Genomic DNA, 22817 nt, shown 5'->3' on the forward strand with positions numbered 1-22817 from the left:
TCTCTAATTTTGCATTCGTGATCTCCTCGGGAGGTATAAGTAGGGGGAAGCAGTACATTCGATACCTCATCCAGAAACGCACCCTCTCGAAACCTGGCCAGCAAGCTACAGCGCGATGCAGAGCGCCTCTCTTGCAGAGTCTGCCACATGAGTTTGCTAAACATCTCCGTAACGCTATCACGTTTACCAAATAACCCATAGTCTCACTACGCTACAGTACAGGGTCAAAGTATGAATATTACGACTTCCTCCTGCTTAAGCAAATGGAGGAAATCGATTGGTTCTTTTTGCATTTTATGTGGTCTACGGAGGCTTGATGAGACTTATGTAAGCACCATTAGTTCATGGACAGTTCCTCGAAAGACAGCGAAAAATGGCTTTTTTGTTGTTGTTATATTTTTCCTTCACCAGCGGGCTAAAACCCAGCCGAGGATTCCAAAACGACTCTGCGCAACAAATGGCTGTAATTTTTACGATGCATTCCTAAGATCACTATCTCGAACGGTCTTCAAAATTTTCATCATACCTTTATCCGTTTCCGAGGTACAGAGGTTCAAATTCACTTGTATACATAAGCCGGCCGGTGTGGCCGTGCGGTTCTAGGCTCTTCAGTCTGGAACCGCGTGACCGCTACGGTCGCAGGTTCGAATCCTGCCTCGGGCATGGATGTGTGTGATGTCCTTAGGTTAGTTAGGTTTAAGTAGTTCTAAGTTCTAGGGGACTGATGACCACAGATGTTAAGTCCCATAGTGCTCAGAGCCATTTGAACCATTTGTATACATAAAGTCCGGTATGAGACGAAAACTTAGCTGGGATGAAATAGCACGAGAAATATGCTGTAAAATGTTTCCGTTATCATCTGAGAATCCCATGCTGTAGTACTGAAGCATATGCAAATTTTTTTGCTTGTAAAATCCTGTCTGCTTTATTTCAATTTTACATTTCTTTTCATACGACTTACATGCCCTGCTGCAGCCGGGAAAAGGAGGGAACCAGCTGAAAAATGCACGTATTTGAGCACAAAACATGCGAATATGTTCCTGTTTACTTAAAAGACTGACTGAAAAGTGTGGTACCAGCTCCCTCATTCTGCCTTCCTCAGCGCTTTTAAAAATTTTACCAAAAATTTTGGTATGCAAACGTATTTGCGCTTTGTTACGCCGAGAGAGAATAAGATAGTGGCTAAGAGATGGGAAAGTAATAAATAGTGGAAGGGAGTAGACAGTGGTTGTGTTTTTAGGGTGTTCGGAAATCCCTGTTACGAACTGCTGGGACTTGTAGAGGGGAGTGAGTAGATAATATTTTGAATTGGAATTCATGTCCTGGAACGTACCGTTTCCTTCGTACTACAATCTTTTGGAAACAAGTTGGTAACGCGACCGCTTTTACAAGTAATTGATTCGGTGTGAGTCAGTGCATCAATTGCTTTACTGTTTCACTCATTAATAGCCAGAGAAATTGCTCGTGTATTCGTCGACGGATTCTCTTCCACGTGATGCAGTACGGCCTCTTCCGATTCGGAAGAGCGGCGTCTCCTTGGAGCAGGTCTTCCATTACCGTGAGCTTCGCCATTCAGAAGGATCGTGTCGATGTATTCCGCGATCGTCTACTCAGCCATTTTGCTCTAACATTCCCAGACACGTGAATGAGGCTCGAATCAGGTCAGAGAGGTAAGACATACGCCAAATACCATCAGCCGATCCGACGTTACCCTCCCCATCGTCTCACCACCATGACTATCCTGTTGATATCAGCCCAACAAAAATGTCCTTTTTTTTCAAGCGGGCTGAAGCTGAAGCACGGAAACGGTACGTTTCCGGACATGGGTTTTTGTTCAAAATATTACGTACTCATTGCCCTCTACAACTCCTAGAAGTTTGTAACTGGAATTTTCGATCCCTGTAGAAAAAACGAAGGAAACAGTAGCAGTGTGAGAGGAAGAGAGAGACAAATTGGCAGTGGAACACGGTCGACAGTGACAGAAAAGTGCTAAGAAAAGAGTGAAGGAGACAGTGCCAGGGGAGGAGCAACAAAGAGAAAGAGAAAGTGGAAGTGGGTGAGAGCCAGTGATAATGAGTGACAGAGTATATGACAATGAGAACGAGGAAGAGAGAGAGAGAGAGAGAGAGAGAGAGTGACAGTGAGAAGAGACAGCAACAGTAGGAATGAAGGAATGACACATTAGCAGTAAGAGAGAACAAGAGGGAGACAGTAACAATGAGAAGAAAGTGTAGTAATAGGACAGAACGGACTGTGGCTCTGAGACAGGAGACAATTACAGAGAGACACAAAGAGATAATGACAGTGAGTTGGGCTGAATGAGTGAGTGAGATCCTTTAAATAAACAGGAACATACTCGCATTTTTTCTTCTCTGATAGGAGCTTTTTTTTAGCTGGTTACATTATATCCCATTTATGCCATGGCAAATATCAATGGCAGACCATGGTGCGAGAGGACTGAGCTGACATCTTCGTACGAAGTATGGCGACCCGTGGTACAAGTACAGAGATGTTGAAAGGGCCTCGCGCCTCGGTAGACACAAAGACTCGAAGATAATGGACACAGGTTCTGTACCAGATTTTAGAAGACCCTCAACATCCAAGACGGAAGAAAACGTGCAAGTGGTTCAGGAAATGTACACTCGTAGCCCTCAGAAATCACAAAGACAGACGTCTCGTGAAATTGGTTTAATCCGATACATAGTCCAAACTGTTTCGAAGATAGAGCTGAATTTTCGTTCATAGAAACCACATTACTGCCAGGAATTATTCCCAAAATACTGTAATCATCAGTTGTAATAAGGGGAGATGATGCTTGCTTGGTGTGAAGATTGGTCCGATATTTTCGGTAATATGTGGTCAGATGAAGCCAGGTTTCATGTCGAGAGCTTTGTTATCTGGCACAGTTGTTATTGTTGGGCAACAGGTCATCCGGGGGTGGTTGTTGAACAACTCAGCATCGCGCAGAGGTCACGGTGTGGTGCGGCATGACATCCCCGGAAGTTGTGGGTCTACATCTCTTTCGTAACTCAATGAATGCAAAACGGTACCTTAATATGCTTGAAAATTATGTTCACGGTACTGTATTCACATGAGACAATTACGATGACCTAATCTTTATGCAAGATGAGGCCCAGCATCACTTCGTATAACCTGTATACACGTGGCTGGACATCTATTTTCCACGACGCTGGTTGGAACGTCGATGCCCCCTAGAATGGCCAGCAAGAAATCGTGGTCTAACGCCCTGCGGTTTCTTTCTCTGGGGGTGGGTGAATGAGAAAGCTTATTTGGAGGACCGAAATTGACAAGTTCTTGGGAATGTAGCGATGGTTTATCTTCAGAAGTCTGTCGCAAACATCCACATCCATTTACGAAAACTAGTAGATAATGATGGGGCTTATGTTGAAATTCAGCAATGCGTGACAATTCTACCATTGGAAGGTACAAAACTTTTTTACTTTATGAAAATTGGTTAAGTACGAAAAAAGTTATAAACAATTTTTATAGGGAGTTAATTCTCGCCCAGTCTGTATATTACTAAACGGCAAACACGATTCATGGTGCAGGGATCAAGTTGCAGGTTGACTATCTGACAGCTTCTGCGGGCAATAAAAACTTGATTTTACGTATTTCATATAGCTATTGAGCGAATTTCAAAATTTAAAATATTGTCATAATCTGCTCATTAAGAGATGTAGTTTTATGTTAAAAGTTTACCACAATAAGACAAGTATTACAGTTACAAAATGTGAATATGTCTTGCGGTACGGTAACTCACAGCGCAGAAATCACCCAAACTACATTGATTCAGTATTTGAGAATGAGAGCATTTAGCGACTTCCAACCAGCTTAACACATAATTTCAAATCTTCTCGAATTTTTTTACGACTGACATCCCACCCACAAAAAAAGTTTTGAAAGGGAAAGAGTTAACCACTTACCACATTTTTGCTGTTCATGTAATAAAACTACGGTATAAGACATGACACTTTAGTTTATAAGCTTGCACAGGATAGAGTAGCATGGAGAGCTGCATCAAACCGGTCTCAGGACTGAAGACCACAACAACAACAACAACAACAATAACAACTTTACTTTTACTTCTATTTGCAACACATTTTTCAGACAGTATGAACAAATACTTCTGAGTGTACCTGGAAACTTATAACGTCGAACGGAGCATAAATCAAGAGACATGACGTCATAAGCACTGAGATGCTTGAAAAACCACCTTTTGCTTAAAATGTACCACAAGTTACCCAAGCTGTATCCATCCAGTATTTGTTAATGAGAGCAGTTAGCGATTTCAATAAATTTCAAAACTATCCTAAACTTTTCTCGGTTACATGCTTAATGTCAACTGCACACTAAAAACAAAAATAAAAAAAGCGACTTGCCACGAAGTAATAATCCGAATGGCTCGGATATGGTAGATGTGATGTACACGTACAAGACAAACAAATGATTACAATTTCAGAAAAATTGGATAATATTTTCAAGAGAAAGAGCTTTGCAAATTCAGCTAGTCAATAAAGCGTTGGTCCACCTGGCGCTTATGCAAGTAGTTATTCGGCTTGGCCTTCACTGATAGATTTATTAGATGTCCTCACGGATGTCGCACCAAATTTTATCCAATTGGCGAGTTAGGCCGTCAAAATATCGAGCTGGTTGGAGGGCCCTGCCCATACTGCTCCAAATGATTTCAATTGGGGAGAGATCCGACTACGTAGCTGGCCAAGGTAGGGTCTGGCAAGCACGACGGCAAGCAGTAGAAACTCTTTCCGTGTGCGAGCGAGCGTTATCTTGCTGAGATGTAAGCCCACGCTTGTCATGAAGGGCGATAAAACGGGGTGCAGAATATCGTCGACGTACCTCTGTGCTGTAGGGGTGCCGCGGGTGACAACCAAAGGAGCGCTTCTATTAAATGAAATGGGACCGCAGATCATCACTCCCAGTTGTCAGGCTGAATGGCGAGCGACATTCAGGTTGGTATCCCACCGCTGTCAGGAGCGCCTTCAGACACGTCTTCGATGGTCATCTGGGCTCAGTTCGAAGCGGGACTCATCACTGAAGACAATTCTACTCTAGTCAACGGTATTCAAGACCATGGGGATGTAGATGAATAGGAAAAGCAGTGCCACAATTGCCTAACTGCACACTTTCTATCCCCCCTATGCAACCATACACGGATCAGCCGAAACATTATGACCACCGCCCACTGTGGTGTTGGATGGCGCCTGGTGACGTAGCGGGCACGGTAACAAAAGTATATAAGTGGAGCAAATACGGACGGGTATCACTCTAGCGAAGATATGGGAGAAATCCATTGAGATAAGCGACTTTGACGAAGGGCAGATTATTATTAAGCAGAGACTGTGAACGAGTGTCCCAAAAACGGCGAAGCTAGTCTAATGTTCACGTGCTACTGTCGTGAGCACCTACGGAAAGAGGTAGAAGGATAGTGAAACTACAAGTAGGCTCTAAATGCACAGAACGTGGGGTTCGAAGGTTGGTTGGGTTCTTCTGGGGGAAGAGACCAAACTGCGAGGTCATCAGTCTCATCGGATTAGGGAAGGATGGGGAAGGAAGTCGGCCGCGCCCTTTCAAAGGAACCATCACGGCATTTGCCTGGAGCGATGTAGGGAAATCACGGAAAACCTAAATCAGAATGGGCGGACGCGGGATTGAACCGTCGTCCTCCCGAATGCGAGTCCAGTGTGCTAACCACTGCGCCACCTCGCTCGGTCAGGGTTCAAAGGCTTGCCTGCTCTGTAAACAAAACAAGTGGCGATCTGTAACATTTCTGCCGAAATGCTTGTGCACGCATAAGTGTTTCGGAGCAAACCGTTTGTCGTACATTGTTGAACATGGAGCTCCACAGCAGACCACCCCTACGTGTTCACATGTTGACCCGACGACATCGTCTATTACGATTGCAGTGGGCACGGGACTATCGGGACTCGACCGTCAGTCAATGGAAACGTTTGGGCTCTTCGGGTGAATCACATTCTTGCTACGCTAGGTCGATGGTCGTCTCCATAAACGCCGTCATCGACGTAACGGCGGCTCGAAACGTGCAGCGTTCCACGGATGCTGGCTGGTGGGAGCAGTATTATGCTGTGGGAGACATTCTCCTGCGCTTGCGTGGGACAAGTGGTAATAATAGAAGACACGCTGACAGCCACGATCTGCGTCCCTTCATGCTTGATAACTTCCCCGATTGCGATGCCATCTTTCAGCTGCATAATTGTCCGTGTCTGGGAACCAGAACTGCCCTACCGTGGTTTGAGCAGCGTTATAATGAACTCACGTTGATGTCTCGGAGACTAAATTCGCCTCATATAAATCTTATGGATCCCTTTTGGGTCGCTATCGAGCGCCACCATCGCGTACTCAAATCAGCGGCTAGTTATTTATGTGAATTACATGACCTATGCGTAGGAATCTAATGCCATATACCTCCATAAACCTTCCAACAAACTATCGATACTCAGAATCAGTGACGTATTTCTTTACGAAGACGGACAAACAGGCTATTAAGCAGGTACTTATAATGTTTTGGTTCATGAGTGTATTCAGCATTTCTACCGTATTTCCTGCCCAACTCAATGTGTGCCCCACGGTTCCGCCCTATGACCACTGTTTCATCTCCTATTCACTGCTGATGTCCCAAACTATCCCATGCCGTGTACCTACTCCGAGGTGCTGATGACACTGAATGACTCGCCTTCCATTGAATTTGAAATAGTTTGTTAGGGCTATCAGTGAATATGTTGTTGTTGTGGTCTTCAGTCCTGAGACTGGTTTTATGCAGCTCTCCATGCTAATCTATCCTGTGCAAGCTCCTTCAACTCCCAGTACCTACTGCAACCCACATCCTTCTTAATCTGCTTAGTGTATTCATCTCTTGGTGTCCCTCTACGATTTTTACCCTCCACGCTGTCCTCCAATTCTAAATTTGTGATCCCTTGATGCCTCAGGACATGTCCTAACAACCGATCCCTTCTTCTAGTCAAGTTGTGCCACAAACTTCTCTTTTCCCCAATCCTATTCAATACCTCCTCATTAGTTACGTGATCTACCCAACAAATCTTCAACATTCTTCTGTAGCACCACATTTCGAAAGCTTCTATTCTCTTCTTGTCCAAAATATTTATTGTCCATGTTTCACTGCCATACATGGCTACACTCCATACAAATACTTTCAGAAACGACTTCCTGACACTTAAATCCATGTTAAAAAATTTCTCTTCTTCAGAAACGCTTTCCTTGCCATTGCCAGTTTACATTTTATATCCTCTCTATTTCGACCACCATCAGTTATTTTGCTCCCCAAATAGCAAAACTCCTTTACTACTTTAAGTGTCTCATTTCCTAATCTAATTCCCTCAGCATCACCCGACTTAATTCGACTACATTCCATTATCCTCGTTTTACTTTTGTTGATGGTCATCTTATATCCTCCTTTCAAGACACTGTCCATTCCGTTCAACTGCTCTTCCAAGTCCTTTGCTGTCTCTGACAGAATTACAATGTCATCGGCGAACCTCAAAGTTTTTATTTCATCTCCCTGGACTTTAATACCTTCTCCGAATTTTTCTTTTGTTTCCTTTACTGCTTGCTCAATATACAGATTGAATAACATCAGGGAGAGGCTACAACCCTGTCTCACTCCCCTCCCAACCACTGCTTCCCTTTCATGCCCCTCGACTCTGATAACTGTCATCTGGTTTCTGTACAAATTGTAAATAGCCTTTCGCTCCCTGTATTTTACCCCTGCCACCTTCAGAATTTGAAAGAGCGTATTCCAATCAACATTGTCAAAAGTTTTCTCTAAGTCTACAATTGCTAGAAACGTAGGTTTTCCTTTCCTTAATCTAGCTTCTAAGATAAGTCGTAGGGTCAGTATTGCCTCACGTGTTCCAACTTTTCTACGGAATCCAAACTGATCTTCCCCAAGGTCGGCTTCTACTAGTTTTTCCATTTGTCTGTAAAGAATTCGCGTTAGTATTTTGCAGCTGTGACTTATAGTTCGGTAATTTTCACATCTGTCAAAACCTGCTTTCTTTGGGATTGGAATTATTATATTGTTCTTGAAGTCTGAGGGTATTTCGCCTGTTTCATACATCTTGCTCACCAGATGGTAGAGTTTTGTCAGGACTGGCTCTCCCAAGGCCGTCAGTAGTTCTAATGGAATGTTGTCTACTCCGGGGGCCTTCTTTCGACTCAGGTCTTTCAGTGCTCTGTCAAACTCTTCACACAGTATCGTATCTCCCATTTCATCTTCCTCTACATACTCTTCCATTTCCATTATATGGTCCTCAAGTACATCGCCTTTGTATAGACCCTCTATATACTCCTTCCACCTTTTTGCTTTGCCTTCTTTGCTTAGAACTGAGTTTCCATCTGAGCTCTTGATGTTCATACAAGTGGTTCTCTTATCTCCAAAGGTCTCTTTAATTTTCCTGTAGGCAGTACCTATCTTACCCCTAGTGAGATAAGCCTCTACATCCTTACATTTGTCCTCTAGCCATCCCTGCTCAGCCATTTTGCACTTCCTGTCGATCTCATTTTTGAGACGTTTGTATTCCTTTTTGCCTGCTTCATTTACTGCATTTTTATATTTTCTCCTTTCATCAATTAAATTCAATATTCTGTTACCCAAGGATTTCCACTAGCCCTCGTCTTTTTACCTGCTTGATCCTCTGCTGCCTTCACTAATTCATCCCTCAGAGCTACCCATTCGTCTTCTACTGTATTTCTTTCCCCCATTCCTGTCAATTGTTCCCTTACGCTGTCCCTGAAACTGTGTACAACCTCTGGTTTAATCAGTTTATCCAGGTCCCATATCCTTAAATTCCCACCTTTTTGCAATTTATTCAGTTTTAATCTACAGTTCATAACCAATAGATTGTGGTCAGAGTCCACACCTGCCCCTGGAAATGTCCTACAATTTAAAACCTGGTTCCTAAATCTCTGTCTTACAATAATATAATCTATCTGATACCTTTTAGTATCTCCAGGATTCTTCCATCTATACAACCTTCTTTTATGATTCTTGAACCAAGTGTTAGCTATGATTAAGTTATGCTCTGTACAAAATTCTAACAGACGGCTTCCTCTTTCATTTCTTAGCCCCAATCCATATTCACCTACTATGTTTCCTTCTCTCTCTTTTCCTACTGTCGAATTCCAGTCACCCATGACTATTAAATTTTCGTCTCCCTTCACTACCTGAATAATTTCTTTTATCTCATCATACATTTCTTCAATTTCTTCGTCATCTGCAGAGCTAGTTGGCATATAAACTTGTACTACTGTAGTAGGGATGGGCTTCGTGTCTAATTTGGCCACTATAATACGTTCACTATGCTGTTTGTAGTAGCTTACCCGCACTCCTATTTTTTTATTTATTATTAAACCTACTCTTGCATTACCCCTATTTGATTTTGTATTTATAACCCTGTATTCAACTGAGCAGAAGTCTTGTTCCTCCTGCCACCGAACTTCACTAATTCCCACTATATCTAATTTTAACCTACCCATTTCCTTTTTTAAATTTTCTAACCTACCTGCCCGATTAAGGGATCTGACATTCCACGCTCCGATCCGTCGAATGCCAGTTTTCTTTCTCCTGATAACGACGTCCTCTTGAGTAGTCCCCGCCCGGAGATCCGAATGGGGGACTATTTTACATCCGGAATATTTTGCCCAAGAGGACGCCATCATCATTTAACCATACAGTAAAGCTGCATGCCCTCGGGAAAAATTGCGGCTGTAGTTTCCCCTTGCTTTCAGCCGTTCGCAGTACCACAACAGCAAGGCCGTTTTGATTAGTGTTACAAGGGCAAATCAAAGCAAATGGCTCTGAGCACTATGGGACTTAACATCTATTGTCATCAGTCCCCTAGAACTTAGAACTACTTAAACCTAACTAACCTAAGGACATCCCACAACACCCAGTCATCAAGAGGCAGAGAAAAGGGCCAGATCAGTCAATCATCCAGACTGTTGCCCTTGCAACTACTGAAAAAGCTGCTGCCCTTCTTCAGGAACCACACGTTTGTCTGGCCTCTCAACAGATACCCCTCCATTGTGGCTGCACCTACGGTACGGCTATCTGTATCGTTGAGGCACGCAAGCCTCCCCACCAACGGCAAGGTCCATGGTTCATGGGGGGAGGTCAGTGAATATAACCTTCAAAATAATGCAAACAGCTAAGGATTGAGTATTGCCAACAGCTATAATAGCCATTTCGCGGTTGGCAACATATTTTGATAACAAAAAAGTAGTTATTTCTACTCCATTGTACCAAATTAATAATAGTTTAATAGTAGATATGGCTCATGATTCATGCGAATTATTTTTCTGACGACACTTAAGAATAACAAGCGTGAAGATAAAGTTATATCTGCTCCTTTTGATTATATAGTTTGATGGCCCCAGTATAAAAGCTAATAACATTCCCAGTTCCTGCACGAATTTCGACGCTGTCAAGCTCCTCTTTAACACCTTCACCAGCACTCCATCTTCATCAACCACGCAAAATCCCATACAATAATCGTATGAAATGACGTAAGAGCCTCCTCTTAAGCGTCCACAACCGACAACCTGCCTCAATAAAATATCTAGAATTAACACTTGCTTAAAAACTAGCATGGGATTCCTACCTATTAACACTAAAAATCAGAGCCTAAAACTACTGATTAGCCGTCGGATTATCAACACATATAAGACCTTCATCCATTTGATGCTCACTTATCTAAAATTCGACAACTCTCTCCACGTCTTTACAACCCCCCCCCCCCCCCCTTCCTCTCCTTGGCTTCTGTATTCGACTACCTTCTCCTACCTTCATCCTGTACCACACACGTATATCAGCTTAGCCTGTCCTACATCCCCAGTAAACATAAATCCTGTCACACCACTGAATGACCTATGCTTTAAAATCCTGTAATGCTGTAGCGTCTGTACCGGAACTTACCGCTGTCTCTCCACTTCGAAACTCTCTACTTTCTTTCTGAGGGTAATTTTAAACGCCATCCTCTCGCAGATATGTTTCCTGAACTCTAACCAAACCATCAACGATAACCTATGGCGCAGGTCTGTACCCAAACGAAACTTTCAATTCACTTTTCCCCTGCCTAATTATAATCTTACACACTTTCTGACAACCCTGTTCCACCTGTTAGATCCCTCCTATGGATACAACCGATTTTTCACGTAATTTTCCTTCAGTCCTATCTCCATGGAAATATCTGACCTACATTTACCAGGAAATCTCACTACAACTGTCCTTATGAATTGTAGGGCACACACGTCATCATAATGAGAAGTATTTCAACATCACTGTTCCACTACATAAACGTCTGGTAAGTGTGTAAATAGTTTCTTAAAATGAGTGCTAAGTATAATAGTGAGATAAAAATTGAGGTGTTAAAGAGATTTTTTTTTCTTATAATGTGGTCACTGACGTCCAAGCTAAGTGCTGCTCTTCATGTTAGTGTAAGAACAGAGTGTCAGTGAAAAGAGGGCGACACATAAAGCTTGAATGTAACATACCAAACTACATATACGAGGTGCGACAATAAAGTAATGAGACTGATTTTCTTTGCAAGATGTGGCAACCCTGCAGGCTTGTGTCGGCACAATATCTTGGTCTATAACTGCTTCTAGTCCAAGTGGCACATCGATGCAACTGCTCAGTCGTGAGTTGTGCTGTAATTTGTTAACACGTGTTTGTGTCTCTCGTCACTGAAATGTAACTGTATAATAATGCGCAACGGTATGCCATTTCCTTTCGCGTTAAATTGGGTGAAAACGCGACGACAACTTACGGTTAGCTTCAGAAGGCTTTTGGAGAGGAGGTTATGTCAAGAGCTCAAGTTTTCCGTTGGCATAAATGTTTGGTGAAGGCACGGACGGATGTCAACTTGGGTAGGGTGCGTGAACTCGTACGATTTGATCGAAGATTATCCGTGAAAATGATTGCAGAAGAACTAAACATCAATCGAGAAATGGTTCATCTAATAATAACTGAAGATCTTGGGATGAGAAAGATTTGTACAAAACTGGTCACCAAAAATATCACACCACAACAGCGAGAAATACGGAAAAATGTGGCAGCCGATCTGTTAGAGCAAACGGAAATCAATCCAGAATTGTTGAGCCATGTTATCACTGGTGATGAAAATTGGTTTTTTCAGTACGATCCAGAGACAAAACGCCAAAGTTCGCAATGCTGCTGAAAGGGATCACTCAGACCAAAAAAAGCTCGCATGTCAAAGTCAAAAGTGAAATGCATGCTTGTGTGCTTCTTTGATTAAAAGGGAATTGTTCATAAAGAGTGGGTGCCTCCTGGACAAACGGTTAACCCGTATTACTACAAAGGAATTTTACAAAGACTTCGTTATAAAGTTCTTCGTGTCCGTGCCAACATTGCTGATAATTGGATTCTGCATTATGATAATGCGCCATCCCATACTGCTCTGTCAGTACGCCAATTTTTAACCTCAAAACAAATTTCAGTACTACCACAGCCACCTTATTCACCAGATATTGCTCTGTGCAACTTTTTTCTATTTCCAAGAGTCAAAACGGTGGTCAGGGGACACCATTTTCAAACAACACAAATGCATTTATAAGATATGTTTTACCTTGAGGTCAGTCGAAAAATCTGTGACGAGGGTCTTGGAGGATATTACAGAAGATGAGTTCCAGAAATGTTACCATCAATGGCAGAAGCGCTGGAAACAGTGTGTGCAATCAGAAGGGAACTACTTTGGAGCAGACAACACTGACCTTGACTAAAACGGTAAGCAACATTTTTTTTCACATCAGTCTCATTACTTTATTCTCGCACCTCGTATCTTAGATTAATTAAAAGAAAAAAGGCTTCGTTGGTGAAAGGACCACTAAATTTACCAACCAGTGGAAACATGAAATATTACTCTACATTTACACTGTTCATTACCTACGGATAACACCAGGAAGGAACTAAAGCTGAGGCCATATTGGAATACCTTGTACCACAGTACTCCACGCTTTCTGAAATTAGGATTTCATTTTGAGAAAAGCATTGGTTGCCATGTAAAAATACGTTTATTACGATAGCTAGTTTCACTCTTTGCTGAGCACCATACGACCAACAAGAACATTACAATAACTTTTGGATACTAGAGTAGCTCATCAGTTGGCAGTCAACGTTCGTCAACGTGATAATCATTTTGGTTATCGTTCTTGGCGGAAGTTGGTTGTACGAGATTTTATGTACTGTTGGTATGGTTGAATAACGAATTGTGGCTGACATCAGTTGTGAGTTCCATAATTTTGTGATATTTTATGTTTCTAATCTGGATTTCAAGTGGTTACGCCCTTAAGCAGATTCCATTGAAATGTCTTTATGAATCTAATTTTGATCATTGCAGGGCGATGCTAGATGTTTCTGCGGAAGCTTATGGCCATCTCAGAATTATTTTATTTCGACTGTATTTTTTTCATCTTGATACAATAGGATGTACTTCAATAATTTGGGCTATCAGATCGCGTTTCTCAGAGATCTCTAAAATTTGTAGTTGAACAGGCTTGCCGGCCGCTGTGGCCAAGCGGTTCTAGGCGCTTCTGTCCGGAACCGCGCTGCAGCTACAGTCGCAGGTTAGAATCCTGCCTCGGGCATGAATGTGTGTGATGTCCTTAGGATAGTTAGGTTTAAGTAGTTCTAAGTCTAGGGGACTGATGACCTTAGATGTTAAGTCCCATAGTGCTTGGAGCCATTTGAATTTTTTGAACAGGCTCATTTAATGGCGCATGCATGTACCAGTAGGGGATTGCACCTTCCAAAATGATAATTTTCCTCCTCCCTCACCCTCACACCACTTCCCAGACAAGGTTGGAAGTGTTCAAGAGTGAGTGGGATAATAGTGTAACCCCTCTCCCCTGGCTTTTACTGTTGTCAGATATGTTACGGTAACCTTGTGGCATGAGAAAAAAAATAATAATTTTTACGGAGAGCGATTTAGACTTTTCAAGACCCAAGTGTGAATTTATACAATATGAAGAGATTATTTACACTGATCTATCAAATCCCTTTCCCAGTTTACGAGGATTCTTAGAATTATTAATGTAGATATACTAGAGATAAAGTTTAAGAGGAGAAAACTTTCTCACTGGGGAGTTAATCAATTGGTATAAGACCAGGAGTGAGATGAGAGTCAACTTCGATGATCGTGGATTCGAATCTCAAGTTTTGATATGCTTTTTCCGCTTTGGCAAAAGAATGAAGACTTTCGCGAAATAAATACTGTACATTGTTATTCTAAACAATAAAAATGTTCTGTAAACAAGGAAACAAGTAATCTGTGAGCTTAATAACACGAGACTGATCCTCGGTGCAGTATCTATGTTTTTCCTGTTTTTATAACTAAACCTTAATCAGTTACTAAAGAATATGAATATGGAAAATGTGTTACGCAGTTATTGCTGGTATCCAATTCACCCTTCCCCCTTTTCCTCCCTCCCCCACTCCCTCCCTCCCCCCTCCTTCCCTCTCTCTCTCTCTCTCTCTCTCTCTCTCTCTCTCTCTCTGTGTCTCTCTCTGTCTCTCTCGCGCTCTCTCTCTCACTCTCTTTCAAGCCATTTTCCTGGACGTAGTGCATATTTGCCATCCAATAATCGATGAAAATCAAATTTGAATTACGGTAACTAAGATACTTTTATTGACGTTTGATTTCGGCAGATATCATCCATACGATAGCACAGTATTGGCGTTGACAACTGCTTCTGTACAAAGTTAGGCGCTTTATGTAATTTTTGGTGCAAACAGCGCCATTCGAACCCATGCCCGTGGAAACTGACTATTTTCAACAGACAGGACTTACGGCACTAGGCCACCGTGCCACTTCACAAGCGCTTTCCTCCTCGAATACACTGACGGAAATAGTAATCCCAGCACCAAAAAGGAGTTGTGAGGCATAAACGAAAGTTGCTATGCGTGTTTCTATGTGTAAAAGATGATGTCGATTGAAACTTCGCACCAGTCGCGTAAGAGTAGCGCTAGTAGCGCCACGACGAGAATAGAAATCGGGTTTTCTTTAAATACACTCTATAACGGTCGTGAGCGTTAGTTACCTTTGAGACTGTTAGTCAGGGACGTCTTTAATGAGACAAAGACGCCTTTATCAACACCTTACTCAGTTTGAACGAGGTCATCTAATGGGGCTGCGAGAAGATGGATGTTCCTTCTGGGATATTGCAAAATGGTTCAAATGGCTCTGAGCACTATGGGACTTAACTTCTGAGGTCATCAGTCCCCTAGACTTAGAACTACTTAAAGCTAACTAACCTAAGGACATCACACACATCCATGCCCGAGGCAGATTCGAACCTGCGACCGTAACGGTCGCGCGGTTCCAGACTGAAGCGCCTAGAACCGTTCGGCCACACCGGCCGGCGGATACTGCAGAAAGACTTGGTAGGAAGGCAGCCGTTGTACACGATTGCTGTCAGCGGTAATCACGAGTACGGTCGCAAGAAGTTCGGACTCCGGACGGCCACGAGGCACTGTAGAGGGGGGAGACCATCGTACTCGGCGTATGGCTCTGGAGTATCGTACTGCATCTGCAGTGCAATTTAACAGCAGTTGATATCACAGGGACAGCTCCGAGGCAGACGCCCTGTGACATGCATTCCACTGACCCTAAATCACCGCCATTGGAGAATTCAGTGGTGGCAAGCGAGAGCTCATTGGAAGACTGTTAGGAGGTCCGTTGTGTTTTCTGATGATAAGGTTAGGTTAGGTTAGATTTACTTTCATTCCAATTGATCCGTAGTGAGGAGGTCCTCAAGAATGTGGAACATGTCAGAAAAACAATAATACATGACAAATATTTACAACTGAAACAAATAAGCTAATGTACCTTCCACAGGTTCAAATGGTTCAAATGGCTCTGAGCCATTTAACTTCTGAGGTCTTAACTTCTCAGGTCATCAGTCCCCTAGAACTTAGAACTACTTAAAGCTAACTAACCTAAGGACATCACACACATCCATCCCCGAGGCAGGATTCGAACCCGCGACCGTAGCGGTCGCACGGTTCCAGACTGTAGCGCCTAGAACCGATCGGCCACCCTGGCCGGCCTTCCACAGGTCCCAAGTGGAATGATCGCCATTTTTGTTAATGAACACTATATGAAAGAATCATTTTAAAAACACTAATGCACTGAATTTAAAATAATTTATTGATTTATTTATAAGATGATAAACAAGTAATAGAACTACTACAATACTTATTTACAATGAACACATTGCTGCACTGAAATGGCGCAGATGTTAGATTGTACTTACGTACTTACTTACAGACACACACACACACACACTTGTTTACAATGAACAAATTACTGAAATGGTTCAGAAGTTTACACACACAAAAATGTTGGTTCTATTGAGAAATTCATCAATGGAGTAGAAAGAGTTGGCCACCAATAAATCCTTTAGGCTTCTGTTAGACTGAATTTCATTGGTTGTTAAACTTTTTATGGCTGCTGGCAATTTATTGAAAATGTGTGTTCCTGAATAATGCACACGTTTTTGTACAAGAGAAAGTGACTTTAAATCCTTATGAAGATTATTTTTATTTCTAGTATTGATTCCATGAATTGGTTTGAAAAAGTGATATATTTTTAATGACAAATTTCATTAAGGAATAAATATATTGGGAAGAAGTAGTTAGTATCCTTAGTTCCCTAAATCGGCTTCTGCAGGATGTTCTTGAGTTCACACCAATATAGTTCTTACTGCACGTTTTTGTGCCCGGAAAACTTTAGCTTGGCTTGATGAATTTCCCCAAAACATAATCCCATATGACATAATGGAATGAAAGTAAGCATAGTATGCCAGCTTTTTCGTTTTTATATCCCCTATGTCTGACACAATTCGCATTGCAAATAGGGATATGCTAAGACGCTTCAGCAGTTCTGTGGTGTGCTCATCCCAGTTGAATTTATTACCTAGCTGTAATCCCAAGGATTTAACACTGTCCACTTCTTCTATCTGCTTGTCATCGTTTGTTAGGTTAGTTAGTTTTGCCTCGATGCCAGTGATGACCGTCTGGTGATTAGCAGAAGGCCAGTTGATGGAGTGCTACTGACCTGTCTGCATGCTACACACACTGGACTCACACGTGAAGTTATAGTGTAGGGCGTGATTTCGTATGATAGTAGGAGCACTCTGGTGGTTATCCTACGCACTCTGACTGCAAATTTGTACGTCATTCTGGAGATTCGACCTGTTGTGGTGCCACTCGTGAACAATATTTCAGGGGGTGTTTTTCAACAGGATAACACTCGGCCACATACCGCTGTTGTAACCCAACACGCTCTACAGAGTGTCGAAATGTTGCCTCGGAGTGCTCGATCGCCAGATCTGTCTCCAGTTGGGCACATATGAGTCATCACCGGACAACAACTCCAGGATCATCCACAACCAGCATTGGTTGGTTGGTTGTTTGGGGAAGGAGACCAGACAGCGTGGTCATCGGTCTCATCGGATTAGGGAAGGATGGGAAAGGAAGTCGGCCGTGCCCTTTCAGAGGAACCATCCCGGCATTTGCCTGGAATGATTTAGGGAAATCACGGAAAACCTAAATCAGGATGGCCGGCCGCGGGATTGAACCGTCGTCCTCCCGAATGCGAGTCCAGTGTCTAACCACTGCGCCACCTCGCTCGGTCACAACCAGCATTAACCGTCCCTGTATTGACAGACGAAGAGCAACATGCATGGAACTCCATCCCACAAACTGATATCCGGCACCTGTACAACAGAATGCATGCACGTTTGCATGCTGGCATTCAACATTCTGATGGTAACATCGGTTGTTAATGTACGAGCATTTCACATTTGCAATGGCTTATCTTGCGCTTACATTAGCCTGTGATTTTGCAATGTTAATCACCTATACATGCTACGTAGATAAATGCATTCTCGGAATTTCATTTTCCTCATTAATTATTTTTTGGTGTTGCGATTTTTTTCTGTCATTGTATATCCGGAACGTGTAAACATCAAATTCTTAGATTTCTCAGAAACTGTACGTTGCGCGTCTACATGAAAAAAGTTATTTTCGAGTGTTTTAAGGATTCTGCGTTGTCCGAAACCAACATTAAGTCACAATCTACGAACTTAAGCTTTTCGAAAACGGAAGAGTAGTTACGAGGAGCTATTTTCGAGTCCTCCCTTCCCCCCTGAGCCGTGGCGCGGCTGTCGCCAGTGTTCTCGCACTTACAATGGCATCGCTGCCATCGATTATAGGGTCACCATCTTTGCCTTCCGCGATTCAGGCCGGTGGTCGGGTGGTTAACGGAGAGAAGAGAGGCAGCGGAGTGGATATTCGGAGGGTGAGATGTGGCTTGTTGACCTTTACCGTGAGCCTGTGGTACGACGCCTGTACGCTATCGGCAGGGTCAGCGAGAGATCCCGGCAGTGACTTGATGGGACCTCGGGTTTGGTATCGCGGTGGTGCACTGTTGTGTTTTGGGGCTTTTTTGCACGTATAGGTTCTTGTTACTGGCTATTGAAATTGAGATGTGTCTATGGCGTGACGGAGGAAATGTGTGATGCTCGCCGCTGTTGCATGTGAAAACGCTTCGTCTGCCTTGTGTCTGTGCAGGAAATTATGTGAAGTAAATAGCTGATACCACGGCAACGTCTTGCTCTCACGCGTTGTTGAATATATTTCGGAATTACTGAATGGTGAAGATATCTCACGTGCGAAGCAAATGAAGCAAAAATGGTTCAAATGGGACTCAACATCTGAGGTCATCAGTCTCCTAGAACTTAGAACTACTTAAACCTAACTAACCTAAGGACATCACACACATCCATGCCCGAGGTAGGATTCGAACCTGCGACAGTAGCGGTCGCGCGGTTCCAGTCTGAAGCGCCTAGAACCGCTCGGTCACTCCGGCCGGCGCAAATGAAGCCATTTGCGCCATGCTAAGGTACTGTTTTATTCTGCTCAAATCTGTGTCAGCTATATGTGCATTTATATGCCCTTCTTTAGTTGCAGAAGTTATAGAAGTGTGTAAACAGAGAGCTATGTGGAAACGGATGTAAAGCTGAAACCCTTCCAATAAGCGAATACACTCGAACTCTGTGTTACTAAAGGTGCCTTTCGATACCAGCACCTACCTTGGGTAATAAGTGTTATTCGGAGGTTGTCATGGTGCTGTAAGTAATTATTATACACAAAATTGTTTATTATGATTATACTAAATTGGAGATGTAAGGCCGGTTCTGTGCCTCTGTAAATTACTATTGTCTCCTCTGTGTGGCAGCCTAGCATTGTCAGTGGTTTCAATAATTATTTCTGTTATATTTCGAGTTTTGTATTCGTGGGTTTCCTTAAGCTGATACTGTTGAGTTGTAAGACCTATAAACAGGCAAGTCAGTATTCTATGAGCTCAAGACGATATTCTGTTACGTGGTACGTTAGTTTGTTATAGGTTAGAAGTATTTTACGTATTATTAATATTCTGCTGTTTTCTTTGTCTAAAGAGGAGCTAGTTCTGTGAAGTAGTCGTTTATATTTTATTAGTGTGTTACGCGTTGTGTCTGTTGATGTTAATTGTTTTTAAGAAGCTACAAATGACTCTGTGTATGTTGCAGGTAGCTGAAACTGACGTATTCACGGGGGTCGCGTCCGGACGGGGTTGATAGTGGCACTTTTTACTACGGCACATCCGGCTATCCTCCTTCAGTACATTTGTCTCGCTTATATCGTTACTACCTTTGTCGAGTGGAATTAGGGCTTACCGTAATCACCTTACAAGTTGGAGTTAAGTATCTCCCTTGCCAGGGCGCGAACCTTCGTGGATATAGTCGTATTCTCATCTGTGAAGATTGATAGTGTTATTCATTTGTCCTCGTTACATGTATGATTATTTATCTTGTTATATTTAATGTCAGTAAAATGTAAGTGTTTTCAAGACCCAGGCAATCATCGTAGGTCGTACCACTCGCTCCTTCCGGCTCCTGCATTTCTCCCTTACTGTCTGCGCCCGTCCTGTCTGCCTCACCCCCACCCTCACCTACCTTGGCCTCACCATTGACCGTCACCTCACCTGGATCCCTCATCTCCGCTCCATCCAATCCACAGCCCACAACCGCCTCCGACTCCTCAAAATCCTCTCTGGCCAGACATGGGGGTTGCACCCCTCTACGATCCTCCACACCTACAAATCCTTAATCCGTCCCATCCTCTGTTATGCCAGTCCCACCTGGATATCTGCCCCCCCCTCCAAATTCTATAAGTCCCTTCAAATCCTAGAGCGTCATGCACTCCGCCTCTCCTTCTGTGTATGCCTCCCGTCCCCCACGTGGATCCTCTATGACCTCATTCCTTTCCCCCATCTGCTCCTATTTCTCGAACATATCCGCATACTCTACACGTCCCGCCGCCTTGATCCCCCTCACCCCCAGGTTGCTCCTCTCCTTTCCCACCCCTGCCCCCTGCCATGTCTTCACTGTTGTGTCCCCCCTACCCTCCATCTCTACACCCTTCATCTCCTTTCCCAAGGTGGCTTCCATCAACTCCCCCTCCTGGATGATGCCCTCTCTTCCTCTATTTATCCCTCTTATCAACTCTGATACTCACCCCCCCCCTCCTTTCCTCCATCCTTTTATTGGGCGCCCTCTCCCCTCCCCCCCCTTCCATCCTCTTTTTTTTCCCACCTACCCTCTCTCTGCCCCCCTTCTCTCCCCCGAGTCCTTTTGCATTTCCCTCCTCTGCCTTTTCCCATTCCCTCTCGCGTCTGTCCTGCCTCTCCTCCCCCTTATGGGTCCTCTCCCTCCTTTGGTTTCCCCCCCTTTCGTTTTTCCTCTCCTCCCTCCTTGTTTTCCCCCTCATCTGTCCAGGTCCACCCCCCCCCCTCCCCCCCATCTGCCCCAGGCTATGGTGTGTCCTCTTTGTGCCAACATTTTAGTGCAGTGTTTACAGTGCGTGTTCAGTGTTGTGTGTCTTTTCCAACGTGTTGCGAACGGACATCATACTGTCGCTGGGTGTGATTTTAGATCTCTTGCGAACAGAAACCAGACTGTCGCCATGTTTTTTAATTGTGTGTCTACTATGTTACCTGTCTGCATCCTGTGTATTTTTATTCGCTTTGCCAACCCTTTGCTTTATGTTTCAACTTTCCCCAATTTTCCGCCGTTTTACAATTTAAGTCCCCGTTTTATCGCCTGCTTTTATTGTTTCTTAACTTCTCCTTACATTTTAAAAAGTCTGTAGGCTGCAGAGCAGCGTAATAAGCTGCTGCCAGCCCGCCCCCTTCGGGGGGAATCGAAATACAATAAAGGAAAAAAAAATGCAAGTGATAGCGAGGTCCGAATTGGGACGTTGTATTCTCCTCTTGTGGAAACAAATTTAAGTAATTTTATTCCTTTTTTAAGTCGCCTTTAGATGCGTACATTTTGCCTCTATGTTTGATGCTTTTATGGCTTCCACGTTACTTAAAATTACAATAAAGGTAAATTTGGCAACGGAGGGTTTCGTGTATTTATTAGTTGCTAATTGGATCCCAAAAATTGTACCCGTGGTCTAGGGGTAGCGTCTTTGATTCATAATCAAAATGTCTTCGGTCCTGGGTTCGAACCCCGCCACTGCCTAAATTTTGATAAATAATCAGCATTGGCGGCCGAAGACTTCCGGCATAAGAAGTCAGCCTCATTCTGCCAACGGCCTTGTCAAAGAGGGCGGAGGAGCGGATAGAGGTTCAGGGCACTCTCTTGTCCGGGGGGTGGGAAATTGCCCCTAAAGGCGGAAGAATCAGCAATGATCAACGACATGAGGATGCAGAAGGCAATGGAAACCACTGCATTAAAGACACATAACGTGTATCCACAGGACATGTGGCCTGTAATTGAAGAAGTGTCATGATGATCTCTCCATTGGCAAAAGATTCCGGAATAGTCCCCCATTCGGATCTCCGGGAGGGGACTGCCAAGGGGGAGGTTACCATGAGAAAAAGATTGAATAATCAATGAAAGGAGAACTTTCTACGAGTCGGGGCGTGGAATGTCAGAAGCTTGAACGTGGTAGGGAAACTAGAAAATCTGCAAAGGGAAATGCAAAGGCTCAATCTAGATATAGTAGGGGTCAGTGAAGTGAAGTGGAAGGAAGACAAGGATTTCTGGTCAGATGAGTATCGGGTAATATCAACAGCAGCAGAAAATGGTATAACAGGTGTAGGATTCGTTATGAATAGGAAGGTAGGGCAGAGGGTGTGTTACTGTGAACAGTTCAGTGACCGGGTTGTTCTAACCAGAATCGACAGCAGACCAACACCGACAACGATAGTTCAGGTATACATGCCGACGTCACAATCTGAAGATGAACAGATAGAGAAAGTGTATGAGGATATTGAAAGGGTAATGCAGTATGTAAAGGGGGACGAAAATCTAATAGTCATGGGCGACTGGAATGCAGTTGTAGGGGAAGGAGTAGAAGAAAAGGTTACGGGAGAATATGGGCTTGGGACAAGGAATGAAAGAGGAGAAAGACTAATTGAGTTCTGTAACAAGTTTCAGCTAGTAATAACGAATACCCTGTTAAAGAATCACAAGAGGAGGAGGTATACTTGGAAAAGGCCGGGAGATACGGGAAGATTTCAATTATATTACATCATGGTCAGACAGAGATTCCGAAATTAGATACTGGACTGTAAGGCGTACACAGGAGCAGATATAGACTCAGATCACAATATAGTAGTGATGAAGAGTAGGCTGAAGTTCAAGACATTAGTCAGGAAGAATCAATACGCAAA

The 22817-nt window shown here is 43.4% G+C and overlaps 1 protein-coding gene across 1 annotated transcript in view; it reads right to left on the reverse strand.

The window, feature by feature from the left end:
• Positions 1-22817, reverse strand: part of LOC126474748 (dynein beta chain, ciliary-like) — a 734368-nt gene that overhangs the window by 562870 nt on the left and 148681 nt on the right. The gene's annotated exons all lie outside the window — the stretch shown is intronic.

Source organism: Schistocerca serialis, chromosome 4, assembly GCF_023864345.2.
Source record: "Schistocerca serialis cubense isolate TAMUIC-IGC-003099 chromosome 4, iqSchSeri2.2, whole genome shotgun sequence".
NCBI lineage: Eukaryota > Metazoa > Arthropoda > Insecta > Orthoptera > Acrididae > Schistocerca > Schistocerca serialis.